Source organism: Capsicum annuum, chromosome 1 (genome assembly GCF_002878395.1).
Source record: "Capsicum annuum cultivar UCD-10X-F1 chromosome 1, UCD10Xv1.1, whole genome shotgun sequence".
NCBI lineage: Eukaryota > Viridiplantae > Streptophyta > Magnoliopsida > Solanales > Solanaceae > Capsicum > Capsicum annuum.
Window position 1 is genome coordinate 190163391 of NC_061111.1, and position 11841 is coordinate 190175231.

The following is an 11841-nucleotide window of genomic DNA, read 5'->3' on the forward strand; positions in this document are numbered from 1 at the left end:
TTTAAAAAATCCAAAAACTTCTCGATATATTTTTCTTGATGATCTTGTTCGACAATAATTGCGGAAAGGCACAATTTCACCATAGAAAAATCAGTAGAACTCTTTTACACCGTAGTCCCTGCATGTGTTTGCCTTTGAACCAAGAACTCTCTCTATAGGTCTTTATGATATTAAATTAGAATCTGACTTTCGTCAAACTACCATTAAAAGTGCAGTCTTTCCTTCTCTTTACCAATAAATAGTAAATTTGAATATTGTAGAATCTTCTCCGTAGTGAAATATCATTTGTAGATTGTTGAAAAATATGTTCCTTGAACACATAAAAATATAAGAAGAAGAATACAAACATGAAAATTAATCGAAAACGGGATTAGAGGCTTGAAACACGCCTAAAATATTTTTCTAAAAACTATATTTTCTCCTTCTCCTCAATGAAATTGCTATGGGATTCTATGAAAATAGTTGTAGTAGATATGACAAGCCTTTGAATTTTTACACCAAGAAAATAGTGAAGATAATCCTATTGGAAAGAAACAAATCTAAAAGTTGATCTTTTTGAAAGAAAACAACGCTTAGGGGAATGTTGTAAGAAAGTAATAATGTAAAAAGTTTCTCTAAACTTTCTGTAAAGAAGATTTTTTGAAATCTCAAGAGGTAGGATATATATAGAAGTGGTGAAAATCAACTATTGAAAGGACACAACCATTCATCTAATAGACACCTGTTTATCTAAAAGATACATCTTCACTAAAAAGACATCTCTTTCATAAAAGACACAACCTTTCACTAAAGACATCTTTTCATAAAAAGTTTTTAATTAATTTATTTTAAATAAAAATCCAACATATTTTCCTCCAAAAATCAACATATAATTTTTGGTAAGTTGATGCCTACAAGTATTAAAATAGTTGAGTAGAAGAATGATGACTCAAGATCTGTTAAATCATGAATGTCTTGGTTAGTTATTAAAATAAGTAATTATATAAATAAACAAAATATAATAATTGACTTTTATTGTTATAATTGAATAAGTAATTAAAAGGAAAAATAGCATGGTGGACCCTTGTACTTGGTCTGTTTTATAATATGGATACTTATACTTAAACATTTGTCATCTAGATCCTTAAACTCAATAAAAATATATTTTTTGAACCCTTTTTTGCATATGTGGCATTAGCTTGATGATTGGGCAAAGATCGTGTAAAACACACCCTCTTTCAGCGACTAAGGCCAATATTTTTGCCTTTAAAATATTTTTTTGAAATAATTATATTTAAAAAAAATGGGTCATCTTCTTCACCCCCTCCCCCATTCCACCACCCCCAGCCCCTCTCCCTCGCTGCCTCCCACCATTTTCCCAGCCCCCTTCCCCCAACCTTTCTCCCCCATCCCACCCTGCCAGCCCCACTCCCCCGCTACTCCCACTATATCTCCAGCACCCTTCCCATCTCTCTACCCCACAAACCTCCCCTTCCGCTATCAAAAAATCATATAAATTTCAGTGATGAGAATTTAATTGGAAAAATTGGGCTAACTCAATATCATCAATATCTGGACAAGAGGAGAATGCTACTATGTCAAAAACCCAAATTATTAATGCTTCAAACGGTTCTAATTCAAAAAATTTGGTTCTAGCCCCAATTTTTTTATGTCAAATGAAAATGATGATTTGTGGGATTCAAATAAAAATTTTCAATCTGGTTTGATGAAACCAACTACTAAAATGTAGAAAAATCAAAAGCCCCATCAGAAACAACTTCAAACTTATTCAATTGGAATTTTTTTAATCCTGTGATGGTGAATTTGACCGATGAAGTTGTTATGGTGAACATAAATTAATTGGGGCAATTAAATTTGATTGGAAATGATATGGAAAATCTCAATTTCACAAAAGTCCTATCAAATTATCACAAGTCTGATTTCAGTTTAAAGAGAGAGTGGAGAGATAGAGAAGAGAGAAGATGGAGAAGAAAGAGTTTCACCTTATTTTAATTTTTTTTAATTCTCAATTTAAATTTTTAATTTTTTAATATTTAATTTCTTATGTGGCATTTTAAAAATGATGTGAATTTAATACAATGGTATGGAAGGTGACATGGAAGGTGACGTGGGGCGAGTGTGTTACACTCACCAAAAAAAAGTGTTTAAAATGTTGTATTGTAGTGGGTTTAAGGGTCCAGATGACAAACATGTAAGTAAGAGTATCCATATTACAAAACAGACATAGTACAAGAGTCTATCGAGCCATTTTGCCTAATAAAAATTGTACACGAGAATATCTCTTACAATATCAAAACTAACAAAATCATGTACCAAACTAACAAAATCATGTACCAATCTATAATAATTTGTACTACATAGGCAAAATTCTGAAATAGCATACTTAACACCTTAATTATGAGATTCATAGTAACACTTTCTTAATTACATAATATAGCAACTTGTATTTTATATTTTTGTAAACTATTGTTATAAAAATACAAATACAACTGATTTTTACTGCCCATAATTAACTAATTTAAATATGATAAAATTACCTTAAATTAACTGTGTAGATTACATTCCCATTAAAACCACATAAATCACGCAATTTTCGTTATTTCCTAACAACACTGTTTAAATTCAAAAATTAGTTTCAGAAACGTGTTCCTGCAAAAAAAATTAGCGAATTCAAAATAAGTTGAATCTTCAATTTCTTCTAATGCAACAATCAAATTCAAGTATATTTTTTGTTGTTCAATTTCTTCTGATCATTAGAATTCAACGATCAGTTTGAATAATTAGTTTCTTTTAATTTAGCGATCAACATTACCTTCTTTTGGATAATTCTTTTGAATTCAACTATCGGTTGGAAATTCGTCCTTAACTGTTGTTTCAAGTATTAAATAGCATTTTTTATTATCAATTTTTTTGAATTATTTTTGTTATTTAGTTCAATTTTTCTATTGATCTATTTGTGCTGCTTTGTTGAAATTTTTCACTTCATCATAAAAATTTTTATGAATATTTTCTTAAAAAATTTCGAGTTAAAATTAATGCAATAGTAATTTGAACTGAGAGAACAACAACTGATCGAATTCAGTTTTTTAAACTGATCAAATTTTTATTTTTTGTAGTTTTGCTTGTCGAAATTTGAGAATATATCTATATATATGAAAAGATCTTTTATATATGTTTTAGTTGTGTTCGATTCTAAAAGTTCTGAATTTGATTGTTTTAATGTTGAACAGATACTTTGTCATTGTATTTAGCCTAAAAAATTTTACTTTATTTGTAATTTAAATGTAACAAATGTTGTGTAAATGTATTTTTTATTGTTGTTGTTGGTTGATTTGAACTAATAGAACAACACACTGAAAGAATTTAGTTTTTTTTGAGCTGGTGAAATCCTATTTTTTTAAGTTTTGCTTGTCGAATTTTGAGAGTATATCTGTATATCTGAAAAGTTATGTTATAGATGTTTTGGTTGTGTTTGAATCTGGTGGTTTTGGATTTGATTGTATTTAACGTTGAACAGATAATTTAAAATTTTGTTTTGGCTGGAAAATTTTATTGTGTTTGTATTTTAAGTTTAACAAATGTTGTGTAAATGTATTTTCAATTGTAGTTGTTGGTTGTGTAAGTTAGTTTACATTTATAACTAAAAAATTATATTTTTATTTTTTTGGAAAAGTGTATGTTGTAACAATTTACATCTTACAAATATGTATATTTGTGTATTTTGGGTGAAATTAGTTAGAAATAGGAAGCATACCAGTTCTTGTGAAGAACTCTAAAAGGTGGATGTATGAAAAAAACTATGAAGTGTACGTCACTGATGCAATAATGTTGAGCACGAAAACATCATTCAATGAGCTGCACGGTGTTTTGGCATCTCACTTAAATGTAGACTTGACCAGAAAACGTATTCTAGTTGAATAACAAATCATTGGCAATGCAAGGAAAATAAAAATACCTAATGATATGGGTTTAAAGGTGTTTATTTTGCAGGAAAAAAAGATACAAGACCTGAATTGTCTTCTTTTATATGTAATCATTTTGGAGAAAGTTGTTGGGAGCATCTTTGTAAGTTTATATGTATGCATTGTTGAAAGAAGAGACGTCTGAAATAATTTGCAAACAGTGTTAAATATATCTAGTGAAGGAGCTTTGGTGGTTTCTGAAAATACAATTGCATTAGATGCATTTGAGATGGATATGGTTCAGGTGATTATCTCAGACCCACATCACAAGCATATTGAGGAAGACTAGGTTTACTTGACGAAAAAAATTTTAAAGTCAGTTATGAAGGATTATACAATTAGGGAGAAATTTCAAATGCGAAGTGAAAGGTCAAGTAAGAAATGGTACGTACATTCTATATTAATTTGTTCCTGTTTAAAATGAGTTTGGATATGAATTTTGATTGTATTAAAGTTTGTTAGATGCAGTTAAACATTGCTTTGCAAATCAGTGAACTGTAATTTTTTATATCGTGCACCCGGTATGAGATATTCTAGAATGTTTAGAATAAGAGAATTCATACCTCAACATACTTGCCCAGTCAAGGACAAGGTCTATCCAAAGGTTCATGCTACTAGTATGTTGATAGGTGGTGGGGTTAAACAAAAATTCAAAAACTACAAATGCAAATACAGTGCGACCGAAATAAAAAAATGACATGAAGAAAGAGTTTGGTATGGATTTGACATATACTTTATGTTGGAGAGCCATGGAAAGTGCGTTAGTAAAGTTTAGGGGTAAACCATCATCATCTTACGATAAATTACCATCCTACTTATATGTTTTGAACAATACCTATCCTGAGTCACATATAAGAATGAAGAAGACAAATGAGAATGACTTCTTGTATGTATTTATAGCTCTCCGTGCATTCATTAAAGGATTCGATCATTGTAGACCTATCATAGTTGTTGATGGTAGTCATCTGAAAGGAATGTATACTAGGACATTTGTAACTAGGACATTTGTAACTGCAAGTACAATGGATGGAGAAGGTTAGTATCATTTTATATTTACCTTATAGACCTGCTCGTATTTTTATATATATTTCTACATATCTTGAAAATACAAATCTCTATCAGATATCTATATATCTATATAAAATACATATATTTTCAAAGTTTCATGAATGAAACATATATAATTGATAATGTATGTTTGTAATGTACATTTACATTTTAGCATATGTAATTAAAACTATTTTATGGTAAAATATACATTTTTTGGATCTGTAGTTTTAATAAATAAATATGCAGTCACTATATGTATTTATATCTGACTGTACAAAATGTGTTTATAAATGCAGGTCATATATTTCCTTTGGCGTGGTGTGCTTGATTCTGAAAATGATGTATCTTGGACTTAGTTCTTTGAGAATCTAAAAGAAGCGTATGAGAAAAGACAAAATATGTGTGTTGTATCTGACTAGAAACCAAGCATTATAAAGGCTGTTGGTGATGCGTACAAAGATGTTCCACATTATGCATGTATGTGGCATCTATGGAGAATGTGAAAAAACTTTATAGAAAGTCACACGATACATTATCCGAGATCTTTTATACAATGGTCAAAGCATATTCAAAGTCTGAATTCCACATGTTAATGGAAAAAGTTGAGGAAGTTGATATTAGGGTGAAGAAATATTCGAAATTGAATGGTTATGAAAAGTGGGCTAGGTCTTATGCAACAGTTCACCGAGGATGGACTTTGACTTCAAACATTGTTGAGTCAATAAATAAAGTACTTGTATCATCTAGAGAACTGCCAGTTTATGATTATCTTGAAGAAGTTCGATTTCTTTTTGAAAAATAGAATTATGAAAATAGGCAGGAGGCTTCATATATATTTACAAGTCTCATCAAAAAATTTAATGACATACTCAAAGAGAAAAAGACTTTGTGTACTCGTATGACGGTATTATCTTTTAGATTTATGGTATTTATACTTATGAAACATAAGTAAAAGAATTACTTGCATTCAGTTCTAAATTAATGAAAACATATGCAACATAAAATAAATAAACATTAAATAAGAGTACATAGAGGACTTTTGTGACCTCCTGTCTCTACGATGTAGAGTGAAGAAGGGAGACAAGAGGGCAATATTCGAGCTGACTTTTTTTGAGCACGAATCACATTTGTGTTTGACGAAAAGCATAAAGCTTATGTATACTGCATATGTATTTTTATATTGAAAAAACTTAACACTGCATATGTATTTTGAAGCTCAATAAATATGATGTATTCTGCATACATTTTTTTATTGTAAAATCTGAACACTGCATATGCATTAATGTCTATAACTAAACAAAAAAAGTTTGCATTAAGAAATAAAAATATTTTTAAGATTTGTTCGTATTAAATACATATGTAAATGCATATTTTTGTAGCAAAAATACATATGTAGTTAGCCAAATAAGTATATTTGTATTTTTCTTGTGTGGTTACATTATATCAAAAAATACAGTTTGCATCTTTTTATAGAAGTGCATTTACATATTTCTTTTTGATCATTTTGATATTAGGTTGTACTAGTCACAGAATATGTGTACATGGTGCACGACAAACAAAAGCATTTCATTATTTTTCTCAAGAAAAAAATGTGGTCATGTAATGCATTTTAACTCTATGAGATACCATGTGCACATGCTTGTGTGGTGTTGGACAATAAGAATTTTTAGAAGGGGTCATATTGTTGTGATTTGTATAAGACAAAAATTATGTTGAAGACATATAATGTTCCAATCATTCCTTTACCATATCAAGATGACTGAATAATTCCAGATAGCATACTTGGTGAAATAGTACTACCTCCGAAGTACAAACGCCCTCTTGAAAGACCTACACAGAAGGATCGTGAAAAAATGAGCCGAGATATGTTTGGAAAGAAGAACATCAACTCATGCAATGGTTGTGGGGCTAAGGGTCACAATAGGTGTCGTTGTATGAAATATCGTAAATGATATATTTGTTCTTTCGTATTATTTCTTAAAACTTTCTTCTTCATTTTTTATAATAATGAACTCATTTTTCTAGGTTAAGACATTTATGCATCATTTGATATCTGAACATTTCAAATCTGAATACTGCATATATATATATTACAAAATCTGAACACTGCATATGTAAGCTACATCTCATATGTATTTTTAACACTGTATATGTATTTTTAGTACAAATATAATAACTTTGATTAACCTAATATGTGTTTAGGTCATAAATGAACAAAGATTAAAATACATATGATATATACTTCATATGTATTTTTAATACAAAGTCTAAACACTGCATATGTATTGTTTAGCTAAATTTCACCGTAACAAATAAAATATGAACACTGAAATATAAGACTGAGTAAAAAATTAATGAAACATATACAACGTAAAATACTAAAATGAATAACTTGCATTCAGTTTTAAATTATTAAGTTTGATTCACCACATGTGTATTTTGAAAGTAATGATCAAAGTTTAAATACATATGGTGTATATTTCCTTTGTATTTTTAATTGAAAAATCTGAACAACTCATATTTATTTTGATAGTAAATGAGCAAGGATTAAATACATTGACAAATATTTCATATGAATTACATATTTTAATATTTGTATTTTAAAGGTAAATAAATGAACATTAAAATACATATCATGTATGCTGAATATGTATTTTTGTGTTTCAAAATCTTAACACTGCATATGTAATTTTAAGCTAAATCTCACAGCAAAAACTAAAACTGCATAAAATATTAAAATGAATTTCTTTAATTCAATTCAAAATTTGAAAGTTTGATTTACCTCATATGTATTTTGAAAGTAAATGAACACAGATTACAATACATAAGATGGTAACTGGATATGTATTTTTATGGAAAAATATCAATACTGCATATGTATTTTGGAGGTAAATCTCACTGCAACAAATAAAACTGAACACTAGAATAAAACACATAGTACAAAATTATTGAAAACATATTCAACTTAAACGAGTAAAATGAATTAGTTTCATTCAGTTCAAAATAAGTATATCTAAAACACTTCAAAACATAAAATAAGTTTGTACAATTAGAACCAACATCCATACACCAGTTTGTCACCTATTCAATGCAATTAATTAATCAACCATCATACTTCTAAAACTTCAGTGACACTAGTTATTCTGCTTTTCCTAACAAGCTTCAAGGGTTCTTCGACGTCACTATGAACATTTGCTTCTTGTTTTCTTTTGCCATAGTTCCACAATAGTGCAACATATCTTGTACAAAGTGCGTTGGGGTTGAACTTAATCAAAGGAACTCTTTGACTATAAGAAAGGCACTCTATGTATGTAACCATATACAAACCACAGTTCCTACAAAAAAATTAATTAATAAGTAAAATATATTTTGTACAAACTTATAATTTTAAAATATGTATATTAAAATACTTACAAGCTTCCACTTGATTGTTGAGGCAAATCATCTTCAAATAACACATCAAAAATATCTGAGGAGTCTTTATCTTTGTATCTTAGATGGTTTTGAAGATCAATACCTTTCTTTTCGTAGAAATTATAAGTTTGGAGACACAAAGGAAAAATCTTAGCTAATTTCTCTATCTCAGCATGAACAGCCACATAATGACCACAGGATTCATATGAATCATAAAAGAATATGCACCTCTCTGAGAAAGATAAAACTACAAGAACCCAATAATGTTTGTGTTTTCTATTAAAAGGAATAAAAATGTTGCCCACTACATATCATGGCACTACATTCATACAAAACACATCAATGTATTTGTTAAGATGGGCCTTCATCCACAGAGTATACTTTCATCATAGACCTAATTGTGTTCATGAAGTTGCAATTGACTGTGATATATTTGTAAGAGTTATTGGGCTCGTACTTTGACTTCTTTCACAAATAGTAAAAGCAAACATAAATTTACTGCAATAATTAATACCAAATTTTAGAACATTCAAATAAATTTTGTATTAAATTAGCATGTGTATGTAAATTAAAATACATATGCATTTTTTGGTTTAGAGTGTAAGATATATGTATGTATAAATTCATTTGTAAACTACTTATATACGGACAATGTAAGAAAAAAGTATAAGCAACATGATGTGATTTAATAGAACACATCATATATATATATTAAAAAATTATATATGTATTTGTAAAACGACATATGTAAATAAATAAAAACATAGTAAAAATACATATGTACCACCATATGTATTTACAGGTAAGATTATATGTATTTTAAGTAGTGTAGTAACTCCAAAGGAAAAATTATTAAAATAATATACTAACCGAGTCTATTCACGACTGATCAGCGAACCCCATAGTGTAAAACCAATATTTATCTTCAACAGTTTCAACTTCGAAATGCATCATTGAAATGGTTGATTTGCTCCTCTTGTAATAATCCACTTTTTCCTTGTTTTTTATTTATGAAGTACATGATAAATCATGAAAGCATAATAAAAATAAAAAAATTAATTTTAGACATTTCAAAAGAAATATCTTTTAGCATAACCTTTAAGAAGGTAGACAGAAATTCAGTCCATGAACTTGTCGACAATGTCCACTATCCCATCAATTGGGTGAGAAACAAATGGATGTTTCTGAAAGAATATACGTATTTGACCAGCTGAGCTCCCTATATAATTACAGAATTCAAAAATCTAAATTATGAAAATGTATTTGCAAAACATATTAGATTAAAAAATATATATAACTTAGTTTACTTACCACCTATTGACCCAAACTTAATTATGAATGGTGACTCTTTTTATTTGGATGGTCTCCTAATTCTTATATTTTATTTGGGAGTTTGATTTTCAAGTTTTACAAAGGGATGAAAGACAATGTTTTTTCTCCGATAGACATTCAGATTATGTACGAACTCATCAGGAATAGTGTTTTGTGAATCATGCCAAACTGGTTCATCACTTGGTGCATCAGCATTTAGTACATGAGCTTTAGGAGGTGTCCTAATTTGGTCCTCTATACAAAATTCACCTTCTCCATGCACCGATGTATTTGTGCTTAATCCAACACTCTCTTTGTTGGTCTAGCAAAAAATTAAAAAAGATTAGTTTGATCTATCCAATATAACTTACATAAGCTAAAAATTATATTCATTATACATACTCGACCGTGATCTTCAACAACAGTCTCAGAATATTTACCTTTAAATTCTCATCCGGAGTTTTTTCTTCACGGTTTGTCAATAGATGTAGGATGATGCTTTTCTTTAATAAGCATTTAGACTCGATAGCAGCTCATTGAGGATTGTAAATTGTTAATCAGAAAAAATGTTTTATCCATTTTTTTATACCAAATCTAAAAAATAAAAGAAAAAAGTTAATTGTCCTGTACACTATTACATCCCATAAAATAAAAGAAATATTCATTGTACAAACTCGATAATCTTCTTGAAAAACCTTCTCAGATTTTATATAATCCAAATTTATACTTTAGAGAGCTCATCAGGGATTAAAGATTGAGAATCAGTTTCATCATTTGTTTTATTTGAATGCAAATCAGTGCACCCCTTGCAAACAAATTAAAACAGTAAAAAAAAATTAAACACACATCCTGTTGTATATTTTTATATAAATATATATAAAAGAACAAATAAATGCGAGGTAAAAAATTACATATGTGTAGTAAAAAAATTAAACATATTTAAGTTAATTATTTACCGTTGTACCATCCAACTTCTCACCCAAATTCTTAACAACATTGGGACTAAAGCATTGTGCTGATGTTTCGGCATCAGCATAATCCATATGTTGGAGATCAGAATCTTTATCTTTATTTTTTTGCTACAAATAAAAATACAATTTCAGTAAACTTTAATTACTTGACTTCACTGTATGTGTATATATTTTTTTTCAAACTGAATATGTATAATCAATCCACTGAAAAAATACATATTGCTATAACAACATTTTCAAAATTCATATTTATATACAAACGAAAAACACACAGTTTTATAGAGTATGAATTTTGCAATCAACCTAAAAATACATATTGTTATAACAGAAGTCTCAAAAATACATATGTACACTACATGATTTTTTTCAAATGAATTTTTAACCAAAACTGCATAACTCATATATATAGATTAACATAAAAAACAAAACAAACATAATGAAATTACATTTAAAAGTTCTTGTAAATACATATAGGTAAGTTAAATATTTACCTTTGTACCGTCAAACATCTTATTCGAATTTTGAACAACATCAGGACTGAAGTGTTGTCCATATTTTTCTAAACCATAATCAACAACATTTTGTTGTTCAGGTTCTATATGCATAATGTTCCTACAAAATACATATGAAAGGACATTGAACAATTATCAACCAATATTCACATTTGAATATTGTATATGTATAAGCTAATCCATGAAGAATACATTAGTAAATCAGATAAATTTTTTAAATCAAATTTGAAAATTAAAAATTTTACCTTTATGTTTGTACCATCAAAAATCTTTTCCAAAATCTGAAGAACATTAAGACTATAGTGTTGTCCAGATGTCTCTAAAGCACTATCATCAATATTTGGTTGTTCGACTTCTTTATCTGCAAACTGTTCCTATAAAATATATGTACAATTATAACACAATATTTGCATATGTATGGTGTATTTGTATAAGTCAATACAGTAAGAATATATATGCAAATCAGATAAATTTTTTCAAGCATATTTTAATAGTAAGAAATTTACCTTCCTTTGTTCAATTGCTTTCAGAATCCTATTGAACTTTGTTTTCACTAGTCTACGAATTTCTTTCAACTCTCGACAAACCTGTTTTCATACAAAATCAATGAATAAATTTTTT